Below are 19470 nucleotides of genomic sequence, written 5' to 3' on the forward strand. Positions count from 1 at the left end.
ACAACACCATCAATATTCCTTGCCACCAGTGAAACTCTAATCAAATGCCTTCTTTCGGCTTTTGACTGCAAATATGTGACATGCCACACACACAAGTGATAAATTAAGGATTCAAATCAGCACACCACAGGTAGCATCTTTGTTGACATGAAATTTCTAATACAAAATTACATGCAGTGAAGCGCAATGACATTAATCTTACAATGATGCACTAATTAAAAATCTAATTATTTAGACAAATTTCATAGTTGTGACTTTTGTCAATAGAACAGTCCATGCCTAAGATAAATGTATTTCACTACTCATTCATTTTTCATCTTCATATAAATTCAAATTCCTTATTAAGGTAAATATTTTGGAATCACAAAAACAGATTCCAGTTTGTATTAAAATAACAATGAAGGCTTTTTTTTTTTTCTTTTTTTGCAGGAAGACTACCTACTGTTTTTATCCTGGAATCCAGTGAGTAGAAATAAATTGCTACATATAGGCCCAGGACAACTATTTTTTCCTATTTCTACTGGTAGAAAGTTATAAAACAACTAATTGGATTCCAAAGTAATTTTCACCTGCCTCAAAGAATAACACGAATGCAAAACCAGTTGATGATGAAATGGGTATTATCTTACTTTCTTCTTCCTTTTTTTAAATTTTCTTTTTTTGTCACTCTGCTGCACAGAGAGTTCCCCAGCCAGGGATAAGATACAAGCCACAGCTGTGACCTAGGCCAAAGCTCCCTCAACACCAGATCCTTTAACCCACTGTGCCTGGCCAAGGATCGAACCTACATCCTGGCAGAGACACTACCAATCCTATTGTGCCACAGCAGGATATTATCTAACTTTCCTTTGCTTTTCTTCAGCAAAGACTGGCATTTCACAATCAATGTAATGGTTAGAAAAGGATAATAAAAACCAGCCAGTTACCTTGTTGAATTCACCTACAATAAAGTACAGGGGACTGTGATTCCAGCCTCAAACTTGTACTGCTTTCACCACCATTAAAGATTTATTGCAATGCCTTCTTAATTCAGAATATACCTCTGTTATAGCATTCTTGAAACAAGAATTTTCAGCTAACTTCTAACTAATCTATAGTGGACACACGTGAGCATTTATATAAAATATTTGAATGAAAATTTCTAAATGCTATTCAAGTAACACATTTCAAAACCAAACCAGATTTCTTGCAGCAATATTGACTTGGGAAACAATCCTTACTTTCAAATGTTTGCTGCTTATTATCATTTGTCAACATTCCCATAGTCAGAATTTCTTAAGGTCAGGCCGCATCATTGTATTATCCTTACTGGAGCAATCAACATCCCCTAGCATTATCTGCAAGTTTAATTAAGATCATGTTTACTCAGCCTTAAAGAAGTTGTGGATAAGAATAGACCCTTGATATTTAATTATGAAGGTGGATTGTGGTCATCTATCAACAATCATATTTGACCTATTAAATTCATAATTATTAAGTCGGTGTGATTACTTTTTTAAAAAATATTGTACAATGTATTTAGTGTTCATTCAAATTAATTTCTTTCATTTTAAGACATGAATATTAAATACATCAGCTTGCTGATGTTAATAAAAGAACTTATAAATGACAGATTTATTTTTTCCTAGAACTCTTAGCAAAGCTATTTGTTAATTTGAGCAGATTAACTGAAATACAGGTTACCTTACACAAAAATGACAATTTGCATTATTTTTTACATTTTGTATTTAATCCAAATCATTTATGAAAATCTTCTCTTAACATCCAATTATTAATTGTTACATGTGTAAACCAAATGAACAAGAAATATGCATCAATAGAAACCTTCTAATGAGTATCTTACACAGGAATATCAGTGAACTGTGCTCACTTAAAGCTAAAATTAAGAAAATATTTCTTAAAAATATTTTGAGTTTTCCTAAGAAACATAGAATGATTAGTACATTATCACAAGGAAATAAGTAGCCAAGAATTTATATTTAAAACAAAGAAAAACACAAACAAAAATTCTCATAATTGTATGAGTTACTTAAAGTCTACTAAAAAAGGGAGGAAAAGTACTGATTTTAAATATGTGATTCAAGGAGTTCCCACATGGCTCAACGGGTTAAATTCTCACTGTCATTGTCTTTCCACATTCCCATTCCCAGGTCCATGGTCAACAGCACATGTACTACGTGCTGGTGTGTGCGTGTGTGTGTGTCTGTCTTTCCAGGGATGAAACAAGAAATGAGGTAAAAAGAAATGCTAACTTAGGGAGTTCCCATTGTGTCTCAGTGGGTTAAGAACCCAATGTTGACTCTTGAAAATGTGGATTCGATCCCTGGCCTTGCTCAGTGGGTTAAGGATAGAGCATTGCCTCAAGCCGCGGCTCGGATCTGGTGTTGCCATGGCTGTGCCATAAGCCTCAGCTGCAGCTGGCCCTGATTTGACCCCTGGCCCAGGAACTCCATATGCTGCAGGTGCAGTTGAAAAAAAACCATATGCTCATTTGGCATCACTGGCCTCTGTCCTGATCCATTGTTTACCTTTGTCTTTGTCTCAAATTGTGTATGGCTGTCTTTGGGGGCTAACTTCATATTTTGCAAGTAAAAAATCTGTGCCATTGTGTCACCTTCCAAATTGAGAAGACAAACTGAGCATGTCATCTGCAGGCGACATCCCCATGCGATTCTTCAGAGGGTGGCCTGGAAAGGAGGAGGTGCTTTGTGGGCAGCAGATGTTCCTGGGTCCGTCTTTTAGAACTTAGCAGAAAGGGTGGATGGCTTCTGGTTCTTAAAGAAGGGAGCAGGAAGACTGCATATGGAGGGTGGATAGCTGGAACTTGAGTTCCTAACTATCCTTCAGTTTCACTTCTGCAATCAAATACCTTTAAGGTTCCTAAGGCTGAACTGGAGAGAACTCTTCACAAGCTCAAATGCTTAAAAAGGGATCATTTTTCAACAAGTTAAGAGATTCCTGCTATAGCAGAAATGATGTTCTTTTCCTTTACCTGCTAGGATGGCATTTATCTTTTCCCTTGGGTGACAGGGCTTGAGAAAAAGCAAAGGCGATTTAACTTAAGCTAGCGAAAGAAAAGAGACCTTGGTTTTGCTCAAGTGGCGATGTTTCTATTACTTCATCACTTTATGGGTCAAATGAATTTGGTGTGGTCACCAGTACCCAAGGAGCCTGCCTCACACTTGGAAGCCATGAGCTCCTCCTTTCATTGGCAGGAGAGAGTATGATACCTGGATGAATAAATAATGACAGCAGAGGTCAGCTCTGCATTTTGTACCAGCATGATGATTAATTTGGGCAGTGCCGGTGTGGCAATCTAGATAGTAAGCACTCATAGGTATTATGAGTTCTAGGAGTTCTCTTGCAATGAGCTTAAATGCAAATTTTAAATCAATTAGTGGGAGCCAGGTACCTAGAGTAGGAAGGGTAGTTGATTGTCAGAGATACCAAACGTAGGTGATAGTGAGATTGAACTCCACCTTTGAAGTTCTCAGTGGAATATCTCAGTAGGGTTCCAGTATTTTAAAATATTAATATGTATATCTGTCAGGATCTAGGTATTTTAAGATGAAGTACAGTATAAAATATGCCCCTTTACCTTAAGAGCATTAGCAATAAATAAATCCATTTGTGAGGCCAAGACCCTTCTTCATGAATACAGAGATTTGTGTATGTAAATCTCTGTCTTGGTCTGTATTTTGTAAAGTCTAGTTTGCCATGCTGAGGAGCATGTCATGCTTAAAGCTTCCTGTGTGATACTTTGAGAGATTCAATAATTTTACTACTCTCTCTAGATTCATGGTGAAAATGCATATAGGAGTGGGAGAGGACACTTTCAGTTTTGATTGTTCATCATGTTTGTCAACGAAATACGCTTCCAATTATTTAAGGATTCATGTAACATACTACCAGTACCTTAAGTGTGGCGAAGTGGTCAAATTCTCAGGCACCTTGTTTTTAACTTCTTCATAAAAATTCTCATAATTGTATGAGTTACTTAAAGTCTTTACAAAATACAGACCAAGACAGAGATTTACATACACAAATCTCTATATTCATGAAGAAGGGTCTTGGCCTCACAAATGGATTTATTTATTGCTAATGCTCTTAAGGTAAAGGGGCATATTTTATACTGTACTTCATCTTAAAATACCTAGATCCTGACAGATATACATATTAATATTTTAAAATACTGGAACCCTACTGAGATATTCCACTGAGAACTTCAAAGGTGGAGTTCAATCTCACTATCACCTACGTTTGGTATCTCTGACAATCAACTACCCTTCCTACTCTAGGTACCTGGCTCCCACTAATTGATTTAAAATTTGCATTTAAGCTCATTGCAAGAGAACTCCTAGAACTCATAATACCTATGAGTGCTTACTATCTAGATTGCCACACCGGCACTGCCCAAATTAATCATCATGCTGGTACAAAATGCAGAGCTGACCTCTGCTGTCATTATTTATTCATCCAGGTATCATACTCTCTCCTGCCAATGAAAGGAGGAGCTCATGGCTTCCAAGTGTGAGGCAGGCTCCTTGGGTACTGGTGACCACACCAAATTCATTTGACCCATAAAGTGATGAAGTAATAGAAACATCGCCACTTGAGCAAAACCAAGGTCTCTTTTCTTTCGCTAGCTTAAGTTAAATCGCCTTTGCTTTTTCTCAAGCCCTGTCACCCAAGGGAAAAGATAAATGCCATCCTAGCAGGTAAAGGAAAAGAACATCATTTCTGCTATAGCAGGAATCTCTTAACTTGTTGAAAAATGATCCCTTTTTAAGCATTTGAGCTTGTGAAGAGTTCTCTCCAGTTCAGCCTTAGGAACCTTAAAGGTATTTGATTGCAGAAGTGAAACTGAAGGATAGTTAGGAACTCAAGTTCCAGCTATCCACCCTCCATATGCAGTCTTCCTGCTCCCTTCTTTAAGAACCAGAAGCCATCCACCCTTTCTGCTAAGTTCTAAAAGACGGACCCAGGAACATCTGCTGCCCACAAAGCACCTCCTCCTTTCCAGGCCACCCTCTGAAGAATCGCATGGGGATGTCGCCTGCAGATGACATGCTCAGTTTGTCTTCTCAATTTGGAAGGTGACACAATGGCACAGATTTTTTACTTGCAAAATATGAAGTTAGCCCCCAAAGACAGCCATACACAATTTGAGACAAAGACAAAGGTAAACAATGGATCAGGACAGAGGCCAGTGATGCCAAATGAGCATATGGTTTTTTTTCAACTGCACCTGCAGCATATGGAGTTCCTGGGCCAGGGGTCAAATCAGGGCCAGCTGCAGCTGAGGCTTATGGCACAGCCATGGCAACACCAGATCCGAGCCGCGGCTTGAGGCAATGCTCTATCCTTAACCCACTGAGCAAGGCCAGGGATCGAATCCACATTTTCAAGAGTCAACATTGGGTTCTTAACCCACTGAGACACAATGGGAACTCCCTAAGTTAGCATTTCTTTTTACCTCATTTCTTGTTTCATCCCTGGAAAGACAGACACACACACACGCACACACCAGCACGTAGTACATGTGCTGTTGACCATGGACCTGGGAATGGGAATGTGGAAAGACAATGACAGTGTTTCAGAAGGACTGTCTGGGCCCTGAGGGCTGGGAGGTGAGGCGAGAAGGGACAGAACTCTGTAAGAAGAACGTCACAGGTGGATGGGCACTTAGGTGGAGACATTGTAGCGTGACAGGAGGCCACCACGGGAAGTGTTTTATTTGTAGGCTTGGTGTTTTGGTTCAGGCAGGTGACCTGAGGATTGCGCCCGGCACCATTCCTGCTGCCCAAGTTCTCTCTTCCCACTTAGCAGAGCAGTTTCACAAGGAGCTTCTTAATCTCCTGACCACTGCCAACAGCTCCTTGCTTTTGTCAGGAAGTTAAAGAGAGGTCACGCCTTCTGTCGCCTAAGTCAGGCCTGGCTCAGAGTCAGGGGCAAAGGAAGAGGGGCTACAAAGCTGGGGGAGAGGAGAGGAAGGTTGTGTGGGGATTTTGGGCCCAAAGCTCCCATATTCTGTTTCTGCCTAAATTGTCCTGATGCCCAAGGCTCCGTAGGAAGGGCTTCGCGGGACCTGTAACAGTCTCACAGCTGGATCTGTGACATCCTTCCTGGCAGAGGTACCTGTTAATTATCCTCTACCAGGTCTGTAAAAGCTGTGAGGCCCACCAGGCTGTGGCCTTTTGCAACTGTTCTGAGGAGCTGAAATGCAGCTTAATTTTAAATTACAATCATTTGGGGACATGAATACTGATTGTGCCTGATCATGGCAAGACAAGCTGAGAAAGGGAAATCCCAACAGGCAGTCATTTCTAATATTCACAGCTGACGTGAAAGGTCAACACTCGGTACGACATATAACTGACCACGACGAAGGGGCAGTGAATCGCCGAAGAAGAGCCCCAGGAATTCTGAAAAGCCAGGCTGTAATTTAGTCATTCATCTTGATGAAGAATTTGATAAATTTGCACGGGAGGCCAATTATAGACCAAAGCTTTACTGAATATGAACATCTGCTAACTTTTGCCTAATACCTGAATAGAATCTGAACATTTGAATATTCCTTACACAAGAGAAAGGCAGAAGTGGAGGAAACTGAGCGTGACCAGGAGGCAGAAACTGTCTAGCTAAATGTGGTACTATGGAAAACAGGTTATAAAACAGACAGCCTTCTGTTTCCTATCTTTACAATGAAGGAGTTGGACCAGATTAGAGTCATGAAATTTTTTTTTTTTTTGGTTTAAGAAATTTCAAAAATATGGAAAAATAAATCTAACAATTCCCACCACCTAGAATGAACAATGCTATCATTATGCGAAATATGTTCCAATCTTTAGTATATATCTTTAGCATATATTATACATATAGACTTCTAGTATACATTGTATATTCATCTTTAGTATATATTATATATACATGTATTAGTAAATGTTACATATACATAGTATATATATATATATCTGTAGCACACATTATATACGTACATAATAGAGACAGGAAGAAAGGTACATTCTGATGTTCAAATCAATAAACATTTCCACTTCCCCAAACAGGCAACTATTAAAAGGATTGTGGCATGTAGCTTCCTCATGCATTTTTGATACTTGCACATACATATATGTATACCTATGAACAGTATGTGTGTATGTGTCTACATTTTCACTACTGATGTCATGTATCAGGCAGAACTGACAAAGACTTGGAATGGTGCAAAAGGGATGAATAGCTATCCTTTCAGAGGTGGGGAAGGCTTTGTGCAGTGAGCCCCCCCCCCCCCAGGGGACTGATTCTATGAGAGTGTACACCTTTCACTGTCTCTCTAGGCTATTTTACAATTCTGTAGAGGCTGGAGTTAAACTGTAGAAAACTAGTAGTAGTACAAGTGATTCTTGTTCATTACAATGTAAATGAGTTGTCTAGTACAGATACAGTTAATATCCACCCATAGAGAAATGACCTTCTATATTTAATGTCATTGTCCTATGAGACAGTTAACTAGTTTTGCATCTCCTAGACAATTTTATTTCATCATTTCCTGAATGTGTGTGTACATATATATTTATATGTCTGGTTTTCAAAATCCCTTACTGTTGTCCTCATTAATATAAGTTAAATGAACTATTTGACATGTTTCTGTTATATGTGTGTATGACAGCCATGGTTTTAACTTTTTGGATAAATTATACTTTAGCACATATTATACATTATAGATATTATGCTAACCTATTTTTTTTGTTTTTCTCAACATTATATTTTTGAGATTTAACCATGGCAACATATATGGTTTGATTCATGCCTTTTTTAGATTGTTAGAAGCAAATTTTAGGATTCTTAAATTCACTAAAATTACATAAATTGTGGACACATCTCTTAAACAACAAATATGCAGGCCTCTGTATTTGCAAATCTGATTGCAAAAGTCTTGAAGAGTATCTTTGCGACTGTATTTGAAAGAAAAATTTTATCATGCCACATAAAGCAAATCTTCCTTACAGTTACCTTTGGCCACTTCTCTAGTTCCTTCATTCCTTCAGAGGTCACCTTGCCCTTCCCTCCAATTTTGCCTTCATACTTTTGTCTTCTCCAGAAATAACTTCTACGTCTTTCATAGGTAAATGAGTCTACCCTTCCTATGGGCTTCTTCAAGTCTAAGGCTCTACACTTTTTCCCATACAGCACAACAAGGCCACACCTAGTAGCTGGCTAGATAAGCACTAGTCCTCCTTAGAAGGCAACAGAGAACAAAGCATTAATCTTCCTGTCTCTGTGACACACTTTGCAACTTAAGTGAAGTTAAGACACTGCTGATATCATCCCTGTGGCCCCTGAAATCAGGGTTCCACCCAGGCTTCCATTAATTTCTTCAACAAATTACTTTTTGAGTCTCTAATCATACTAGGTACTATTCTAAACAAACAAAAACCCTGATGTCCTCTAGAGGCCTACATTCTAGAGGAGAATAATAAACCCAATAAATGAGTCAAATTTATAGCAGGGGAGATGGTGATGACAGTTATCTTATGAGAGGTGGTGGTGGAGAAAAAATAATGCGGAGAGTAGAACAGGGAGTGAAGATGTGGTGCAGATGTAGAAAAGCATAGTTTTAAATAGGTGGTTAGGAAAAGCTGGACTGGAAAGGTGATAGGAAAGAACAGAAGGGTGAGGGATGAGCATTGAGTAAGAGCAAAGGACCTGGGGAAGCAGTGCAAAGGCCCTGGGGCAGAGCCAGCAAGCAAGCCACATGGTAGGAGTGGACCAGCCAGAGGCAAGCGGCAAAGAGCATGGTGGGCTGAAGACAGGGGCAACTCTGCAGTGGTTTGCAGGCCAAAGTATGGAGACTGCGAAAACAGAAGCCATTGAAAGGCTTTAAACATAGTCTGACTTTTGTTTTAAGAGAATCATTCCGCCTGATAGACTGAAATAACCAAAGGAGGAGGTAGGGAGACCAGTCAGGAAGTTAAGCGGATGGGTATGTCTAATATACTCTCATCTCCTGTGATTCGGCTCTAAAATAACGTATTTTACTTTAAGAGTTCCCTGGTGGCCTAGTGGGTTAAGGAGCTGACACCATCACTGCTATGGCTTGGGTCACTGCTGTGGGAACTTCTTCAGGCCATAGGTGCAGCCAAAAATAAAACAAAATACAGTATTTCATTTTAAAAATTCATGTCAAAAACTTCCCCAAGATTCAACGCAAGTATTATGGTAGTTTGTACTCTTTTATATCGTCTCCAAAACACTGGGGAAAGAGCAGATGCTAGTACCATGGTGACCACCAGGCAGAGAGCTTTAGGACTCTGCAGATTTGCCTCAATGTAATGACCTAGTTTATAGTTATCCAGGGTATGTCATTATGAGTGCTTAGTATTGATATTATCGGCTTGATACTTGAATTTAACTTTTCCATTTGTAGAAAAACTCCTTTTCAAAGGCATTGGTTACAAAGGAAATGAATGACTGCTCATACTGTTTTCACCTAGGAGCAAAAAATTGGGGCTAATTACATGGCTATAAGGAAAGTATTTGTCCTCAAGCTTTTAAAAATTCTGAGGAAAATCAATAGAAAAATATATATATTACTGTATAATAGTATTTCTTGGAAACATATCAAGTCCATTAAGATAAGCCCTTAGTGAGGTCTGGAATTTTCTGTCTTCATAGAGGAAGAGAGAGACGGCTGGACATACAGATATGGCAAGATGCTCTTCAACATAACAAATATTTCAAGAATGTCTATTCCTGTGCACAGATGGGAATAGTACTATGGGAAATAAGAAAATGAAGAAAACACTCTCAAAAGGTTTAAAGTATAAAGGAAGGGATAAGAATGATTCACAGATAACTCTATCTTAAGGCAGAATCTGGCAGAAATGTACAAAGAATAATATGTTGCTATCTGAAGTGTGAGATAAAATCCCAATCAGCTTTGAGACATCCTTTCATAACTAATAAGCACTAGAATTTTACAGTATACACCAAGTAGGGCAAATTGTCCCTCCATGTCATAAGTCTTCCCTAAATAATGCCTTCATCATCAGGGATCTGCCTGACACAGAAACATTTTTTAAAACCTATTTCTTCTTGGTTATTTCACCTCATGGCTATTTCAAAGTGAGAGATATGAACCCGGCTATTTCTGTAGGGCTGACGTGGTGAGCTCTGATGTCATATGTGAGTGTGTGACTGATGGGGGCCGACATGCACCGTGTTGTACCACAGAGACCCTGGCAGGGAGAGCATCTGCTCTGTGGTCCCTCGCTCGCTCAGTGGAGGTAACCAGTGAAGATAACTCAGGGGAGATAACTCCAGGAATTCCACCTGGACTTACAACCTAGAAGGGTGGATAAATTCTTGAGGCCGAAGATCAAATTTTATATCAGGAGTTCCTCTCGTGGCTCAGTGGTTAACGAATCCGACTAGGAACCATGAGGTTGCAGGTTTGATCCCTGGCCTCGCTCAGTGGGTTAAGGATCCGGCATTGCTGTGAACTGTGGTGTAGGCTGCCGACGTGATCCCTCATTGTTGTGGCTGTGGTGTAGGCCATCGGCTAGAGCTCTGATTAGACCCCTGGCCTGGGAAAACCCATATGCCGAGGGAGCGGCCCAAGAAAATGGCAAAAAGACCAAAAAAAAAAAAAAAATATATATATATATATATATATATATCAGAATGAATCTCTGTGGATACCCAGAAAAATACAGAAAATAAAAATGATCTGGATAGAGATTCAGGAAATATTTTTGAATAACTAAATATGGTTCCTGCCTTTAAGAAGTTTCGAATTTAACTTGGAGGACAAACATAGTTAGTCTATTCTATAAGACTAAACTGACCCAAGTCTCTATTATAATATAGTCTAATCCTACTAGCCTGATCAGTGCCACATCTGACTGAGAAAACACAAAGAACTGACAGGTTTATATGGCGTAAAACGCATAACTGAGCAAACCTACATACACGTCATTCTGAATAAAATTACAATGAGATGATCAGTGGAATTAAAAGAGAGGCCTAACAGAATTGTCCAAATCAAAGCAGAAGCTGGAAACAATGTGGGATTTATAGCAGCAGGTAGACCAACTGCTGAACATGTAAGAAGTAAAAAGTAATTAAAGTGAGAAGGGTCTCAATAAATGTTAATTTTTTAGGGAAATTTACCTGCAACACACGCATCATAGGGGATACCTAGCCTGCATGTCCCCCAGGACCCCTGAGACATTAGGGTAGGTCATCAATTTGAAGGAAGACACTTAAGAGCTTGGAACCGTCAATGAGGAGATGAATTCTGGACTTCTGATTAGTCACACAAAGCATAATAGCTCAAACCTCACACCAAAGACACATAATAAGGATTGTTTGTGCTTGAGATGAGGGTGTGGAGAAGTGCTAAGAGGCAAGGTCATTAACTCTACCCCAAGTGTTGAAGGGAATATGCTGGATCTTGGCAAACTGCTCCAAAGGCTGATCTGGCCACACTGCATGGAGTCATTCAAAACGATGGTCTAATCTGCCCCACAAGGCTAAAGAGCTGCTATCACCTGGAAGGACCGACCTCTGGCTGGGCTATCAAAGGGGCAATGAGAGTCATCTGGGGAAGGGATGGAGGCCGTGCCCCAATTTTATAACTGGGTAACAGGTTATAAAAATAAATACCTATAAGATTGACACAAAAGCCTTCGGTTGCACTCAAGGCAGCTGTGGTCAGGGACCAAAGGTAAGTCTACAGACATGTTTGGGAGTTATGGAAAAACAAACAAAATACAACACACATCTTTTAAACCTCTAATTTACAAGTATGTCTGTTTTGTGAGGGTTGGGGGATATGTGTGACACATTTTTTTTTTAAACTTCCCTGTTTCTTATGCAACATGAATAAAAGTCCCAACTTGATTCATTTTTCCCTAAGTAGCAGAAAACCAAGTCCAAAATCACACTATAAAAATTCCTTTTAATCAATTTAATTTAATAGCATTGGATTTGTCTCAGTTGGCCAGTATTAAGCAAACAAATCTTTAAAAAAAAAAAGAACCCTTAGAAAATGGTGTCCGCCTCAAAGGCTTAAGTCTAATGTTCCAATCTACCTTTCCAGAAACACTGTAATAAAATTTTACCATTAACTTCTTTCCCTTGTACCTACTACCTCCTCCTTTATTGGTTTAAAGAAATGGTCATCAGCTTTATAAAGCTCGATAGGGAGATTATCTCATATTCAAGTCTTATTTGAGCAGTTATATAACAGCTGAACTGATGTAGAATTGTTTTACCCATTCCAGGCTTCCTTATACAGAACTAAACCTGCTACACCTAGAAACATTTTGCTTGGTGGATATCTTTTACTCTCGTAGGGTAATTTAGCTACAAAGCTAAACATGACCCATAAAAATCAAAAGTTCAGTTCCTGCTTTCTGTTTCAGAGAGGTTCTGGGGCTGCTCCAATCTGACCCATGAAAGGGAAGGGGGTATTGACTTCTGTAACAACCAGATCTCCTTTTATGACACTCAACAGAAATTTATGTCAGACCCAGAACGAAGAGCCTGAGTATTTAACACCCTTCCAACTTCTGCATTTATGGCAATTTGGCGTAACGCTTTGCCCAAGAGTGAACTGTGGCTGATCCTACGTCTCCACAGTCAGAACGCAAACATACACACATGGAAAGCCCACAGCAGAGCTCCACTGTGTTCTTTTTTGGGCGGAAAAGTCAGGCGGCAAAAAGCCATCAGCTTTCTGTTCGGTATGTTTTGTTGCTGGCTGTGCCCAATTCAGAATCTTGCAAAATGACATTCTGCTAATGACATGAATGTCAAAGCTGTGATAATGGGCACAAGTAGAAGAAAATGTTTCCTAAATGGAGAAACAACAGGAGAACTGCCAAATGGATATTGAAATGACTTGTGTGTTTGTCCCACACTTAAGAGTTTAGTCCCCTACTACTTGTGTCCAATGTGAAAGAGAGGCAGCCCTCTAAAGGGGGAAGAGTAGTCCACCTTGGTGAAAAGCACAGAAAAAAACAAGAGGTCAAAGGAAATGTTTTCCCTTAATTAACTTGACAGATGTCTTTTCTTTTCCCCATTTGCATCCACTGTTGTTTTCTTAGTCTCTCATTTTGCAAAGATGAAATTGGCCACAAGGAACCAATTCTGTTTCTAAAGACAGGAGGGCTGGGGCGATACCAGAAGATGCTGGTCTTTAAATTGCTTAGTATTCAGTCTGGGTAATGAATGCTCCTTGCTCTTGCCATTTGTGGGCTGAGCAACAGAATTTTAGCATCTGGAAGATGATGCGGTGACAGAGAGAGCCTAGGAAGGGAGATCATGGGGCTCCCACAACTAGGGCACTTTCAAAGTCAGAAATAACTGCATTAGACACAGAAATACATCCAACTATGTCTCATGTGAACGTAGTATACATTCCACAGAGAAAAAGATAGTTCTGTTTTAGACTTCACAGATTGACTATATCTTAGGAGAGTACAGTTACAAAATACGAGGACTTGTCCCTGGTAGATATGGTTTCAAATTCCAACCCCCTTGCGCCTCAATTTACTGACCTGTAGAATAGGGATAAAACAATGAGAGAATGCGTGCGAAGAATTATCCTAGTGCCTGGTACAGGAAGCGCTTCATAAATATTAGCTGACAAAAGAAAACATTTTGGTCTTTCTTTCTTGCACACATTCTTTTAAGCATATGTTTTCCTATTTAGAATGTTACACTGAGGCTTCCCCTCAAGGATTTTGGAACAAGAAGCACAAGATTGCTCACAGAATTAACTTCTAAAATCAATACAATGAATTATGCAGGAGCCAAAGAGGCTGGTTCGAAGGCAGCATACTTGATAGTAAATGTAAATATTAACACAGTTATAGAAAGAATGTAACGATAAGAAGAGCGATTGATTGGTTTTAGAAACGCAGAAGAACAAAAGCTGTAGAATCACAAGTTCAAGTGTTCATCCAAGGGCTTCAAACCGGCAACCTCAAGGTGAAGGAATGTGCAAGGGATGCACTGAACACAGACTTCAAAGTTTCAGATCAACTGTCAAAACCACGTGTGTCTGCCCGCCTCTGCCTGATGCTGTGGATCATTTAAGGCCAGGCCCTGCTCTGGTCCTGCTCTGTGGCCACTCCCCAAGCCACCTTCTGAATATTTCATGGAGAGCTCTGCCCAAATGTGCCTAACAAGAACAACAATCCTAACAACTGCTAACTTTGACTAAATGATTATGGTTATTATTTTGGCCATGGCCTGATGTGGGAATCTCAGTTCCCAGACCAGGCACTGCACCTGGGCCACAGCGGTGAAAGCACCAAATGCTAACCTACCAGACCACCAGGGAACTCCCGGATGAAGTGATTTTTACAAGCAATGGTTTAATTTGCATGAGAATCCTGGGGTAAGATTTATTTTTATCCACATCTTATAGATGTGAAAACTGAAGAACTGAGAAGTTCAGAAACATGTCTAAGATCACACAGCAGGTAAGTGGTAGAACTGGAGTCCAAACCCAGACAGTGTGCCTTCAGAACCTGTGTTTTTAACCCTTTTGTTAAAATGTCTATAAGGCAGAGAATAAGAACTTTGAAGAGCCTAGGCTCCACATTGATTATTTTTCTCCCTGTAAATTAATGCCTCAGCACTCCAGCCCTACACACACACATCAGTGAGCTTGCTAACACAGACCCAGGCTGAGGAGATGGAGCTGCTCTTGGAAGACCAACCCAACTGGATTTTGGAGCCTCTAGCCAAATAGTCAGATACCAGATGCAGGTTATCAAGCTTCACACTTTCACACTCACATGGTAAGGTTTTCCTAGAGGCAGTAAGCCTGAGTCAGGTGGACAGACACCCAGAGTCACCAAGGGGACATGCTTTTTATCTTGGGATGTATTTGTACACACGAGCACCAGGCTCACAGTAGACAGACAGGGCAGATGTCAGGATCAATTCAGACACTCCCTCCTCCACAGTGTATTCCTGTGGATTCCAAGGCAGATGACCTAGCACGTGGCTTATCCATTTCCAGCTGGCCCTTCCCCCTTTTCCCTGACCAAACCAGCTAATCTAGTCCTACACAGCTAGAGAAGAGACTTGTGTTCAAGTATGTGTGATTCAGATTTTTTGTTTTTTCATTGTTCCATTGTTTCCTAATAGATTTCAAAGTTAAATGCAAATTTCTGGGTCACTCCCCTTTAACATGGCTTTCTTGGCTTTTCTATGTCTGGATACTGACTCTAAAGATGAGAGAACACAGAAATCAGATTTGTGGTGTCCAGGCTCTTTGTATTCACTGGTGCTGAAGAAAAAGACATTGTAGTTAGAATTAAGAAGTTAATTAGGCCAGAAGATCTAAAGCATAGATGAAGGTGTATTGATTGGATTATTGAGAGAAGCTTTTATTTTCTTTCTAATTTTTTAAAATATTTTTATTGGAGTTCCCGTCGTGGCACAGTGGTTAACAAATCTGACTAGGAACCATGAGGTTGCGGGTTCAATCCCTGGCCTTGCTCAGTGGGTTAAGGATCCAGTGTTGCCATGAGCTGTGGTGTGGGTTGCAGATGTGGCTCGGATCCTGCGTTGCTGTGGCCCTGGTGTAGGCCGGCGGCTATGGCTCCGATTTGACCTCTAGCCTGGGAACCTCCATATGCCGCGGGAAGCAGCCCTATAAAAGGCAAAAAGACCAAAAAATACATATACATTTTTATTAAAGTATAGTTGATTTATAATATTGTGCCATATTTTAAAAGAAGTATTTCCAAATGATATATTTCAAAATACAACAAACTCAACATTATAAAATATATATAGTGACAACTCTTACAAACCTATGACCTCAAATCTTGGCTTCTTTTGCTATACTCATTCTTTCAGGTCATTCCTTTATCTGGCAGCATCTTCCTTCTATTCTTTTTTTTTTTTTTAATAGAAGTATACTTGATTACAATGTTGTGTTAGCTTCAGGTAGAATATATAATATATATATCTATGTGTGTGTGTGTGTGTCCTTTTTTCAGGTTTTTTTTCCATTATAGGTATTTACAAGATATTGAATATAGTTCCCTGTACTATAGAGCAGGACCTTGTTGTCTATCTAGTTTATATATATATAGCAGTGTGCAGACGTGAATCCCAAATTCCCAATTCCACCTCCCTCCACTTTGGTTCCCCCGAGACCTCCCAGACTCTGAAAGCACGTATGAGACTGTGTCTGTGAAAAGAGGTTTCACAGAATGGTGTGAAGTACATGAAAATGATGGCAGGAGTTCAGGCAAGGCCGAAGGCCATGAAAGCGTCAGTTCCTCAGGAAAAGTTTAGTGCTGGCTTCACTCGCCTTCAAATCACTGGCCTGCCTCTTATGGGCATGGCCAGCTGTTTCTCAGAGGTCCAGCCTTGCGTCTAAAGAGGTGACCTCATTCGTCCCTAGCCTGGAATCTGGCCCTTATTAGTAAGTACTCCAAGCTCCAGAACAGCACACACACGCCGCCTCCTCACCACATTCACCAGGCATCCCACCTCGACTCCTCCTGCGTTCCCTGCAGTGACTCAGAGAGCTCCTGTGCATTGTGCTCCTGGATTCCTGTTTATGAAAGTTATGGAATCCCTGACCTTCACACGAAAACATTTCCAAGTAGAAATTCAATGGTATAGAGCGACGGCCCCCAACTGCACAGAATTTCCATACTGCAAAGGATCCTGAGTAACTCGCCCACATGAAATTACATTACAGATCAAGATGAGAATTAAGATACTTCGACTTATTGAAAACAAATCATTGACAGCAAGAAAGAATGAATATGAAATAGTCCACTGGCTACTTTTATTATTTTTCTAAATAGACCCTAAATCCTATTGAAAGAGCAAAAAACTTAGGAAAACAACAATGCAGCTAAATGGTCTTGAAAATAAAATCTCTCAGTAGCTACCAAATGAGTCATTTCTTTGGCTTTGCGGTCACATCATATTTTCATTCACGGTATAATCATAAATGGTAGGGTTCATTTATATAACAAAGAGTCTTTTCTGCCTGGGTCTTCAGATATTAACTACACTGACTGTTTATTACAGCAGGCCTCAAAGTTTCTGAACTCACACAATTATCCACTAAGAAGCCAAAACACTGTGCCGTCAGACTCAGCCTCAAGAACGGTTTACCAAAAGCTGTGATGCCCTGTTCTTCAAATGACAGAAATCATTTCTCGTTTTCCTTAAAAAAAAAGAAAAGAAAAAAAAAAGTCCCCCATACACCTTAGTTTAGATTTTTGGGATCTGAAAGGATTGACATCCTGCAACAAGGTAAGCCAAAGGTCGTATCACTTTTCTACAAATGGGCAAGTAGCACCTGGTGATAAACAGTTTCACAAGACAAAATCACCTCCTTCTCCTCTCCCCCCAACAATACCACCAACAACTGGGTTTTCTTGTTTTAACTCAACCTGTTTTTCTGATAGGCAGCTTTATTACTCCACCAAAAATCCCCCAACTCTTTATTTAAAGAGTGTCTCTGCCCCAGGCAGAGGGAGGATAGGTACCAGGACCCAGGCTTAGGAGTTTGCAACCAGGAAATGTGGGAAGGGAGACGTTTCCCTGAGTTTTTAAATAGCTCCATTGTTTAGTTAGGCGACACTGTGTTTTTGAGAGGATAGGGGGGAAAAAAAAGAAGGCAAAAAAAAAAAAAAGCCAAGGTTTGATAGATAGAAACTAGGCAGTCATGTTAAAAAAAAAAAAAAAAAAGAATAAACACCAAAATGAAATAAACATACAATCACCTAAATTAGAAACGCAACTGTTAAAAGTTTCAACATCCGGGTAGGCAAACTGTTCCTATCTTAGGATAAGGCAATTTTTTTTTTTTTCAAGTCAGAACTAGGGGAAATAAAGATTATTAACATGGGAATAATTCACTCAGAAATACAAAATATGAAATGAGTGGGCAGGGGAGGGCCCATGAAGATTATGTAATGTATCCACAAAGCAATGATAAAGTAAAACATGTAATTCCATTTATTAAAATTAAAAAAAATAATTTTATTGCAGTAAATACCAGTAGGACCAGTAATTAATGTTTGTGTTGTAGTTGAAAAAAGAAAATACTGGTAATGAGTCTGGCACCAGAGTTAGGAAGAATTAATGGCATATTAATTATAAATGACTCTATCCCCCAAATCCTCCTGGCCTTCATGGTCACAGCCTTGCTTCAGAGATTAGTCATTTTTCAAGAGTTAAAACTTCCTTTTAGAAAAAGAACTTTGATTAGTTTCCTACCTCCTTATGTAACATATGATTTTACCTCAACAAGATTAATCTCTAAGTCATCTATGGAAAAGAGTTCATTTGTAAAGAAAGGAAGAAAACTACTTCCCTAATCATTTTTAAATGTTTTTTAAAAATTGATAAGACTCAGGAATAGAAATAGGATTGGCGCTTTTCTTAAGATAGCTCCTTTTTTGGTCATTCAGTCCTCTAAACACTTTTTATGTACCAGATGAAATATATATTTTAAAAGACCACTGTGAACATTCAGTCTTTTTGAATTAGAGGTTTCTCTGGATATATACCCAGGAGAGGGACCGCAGGATCATATGGGCAGTTCTAATTTTAGCTTTTAAAGGAACCTCCATACTGTTCTCCATAGTGACTGCACCAATTTACCCTCCCACCAACAGTGGAGGAGGGCTCCTTTCTCTCCACATCCTCTCCAGAATTTATTATCTGTAGACTTTTTAATGAAGGCCAAATCACCGCACTATTTACAACATGGAAGCAACCTGAATGTCCAGTGAAAGACAAATGCATAAAGAAGATATGGGGTATCTTGATAATGGAATACTACACAGCTATAAAAAAGAATGAATTAATGACATTTGCAGCAACATGGTGACTCAGGAGATTATCATATTAAGTGAAATAAGTCAGACAGAAAAAGACAAATATCATATATTACTTACATGTGGAATCTAAAGAAAGCATACAAATGAACTGATTTATAAAACAGAAACAGACTCAAAGACATAGAAAACAAACATATGGTTATCAAAGGGTAGAGGAGAAGAGATAAATTAGGAGTGGGATTAATGAATACAAACTACTATATATAAAACAGATAAACAACAAGGACCTATTGTATAGCACAGGGAACCATATTCAACATGTTATAATAACCTGTAATGAAAAGAATCTGACAAAGAATATATATGTATATAACTGATTCACTTTGCTGTGCATCTGAGACTAACCAAACATTGTAAATTAACTATATTTGAATTATAAAAAAAAAAACCCTACCCCACAATAAGGACCCAGTTCTGCCTGAGTCACACCAGCCTGATATTGAAGGACAGAAAAATCCAGAACTGAGGGAAGAAGGAACAGCCCAAAGAGGCCCAAGGACAGAGAAGTATCTTTTCCCCTCAGAACTGCAGCTGGTACCTGCAGCAAAGCCTCTCTGCCACCCCACTC

General features: G+C 39.5%; 1 protein-coding gene across 4 annotated transcripts in view; it reads right to left on the reverse strand.

Moving 5' to 3' along the window:
• MAST4 (microtubule associated serine/threonine kinase family member 4) overlaps positions 1-19470 on the reverse strand; it is a 182475-nt gene that overhangs the window by 126552 nt on the left and 36453 nt on the right. The gene's annotated exons all lie outside the window — the stretch shown is intronic.

The sequence above is a fragment of the Phacochoerus africanus genome, chromosome 1, assembly GCF_016906955.1.
Source record: "Phacochoerus africanus isolate WHEZ1 chromosome 1, ROS_Pafr_v1, whole genome shotgun sequence".
Classification (NCBI taxonomy): domain Eukaryota; kingdom Metazoa; phylum Chordata; class Mammalia; order Artiodactyla; family Suidae; genus Phacochoerus; species Phacochoerus africanus.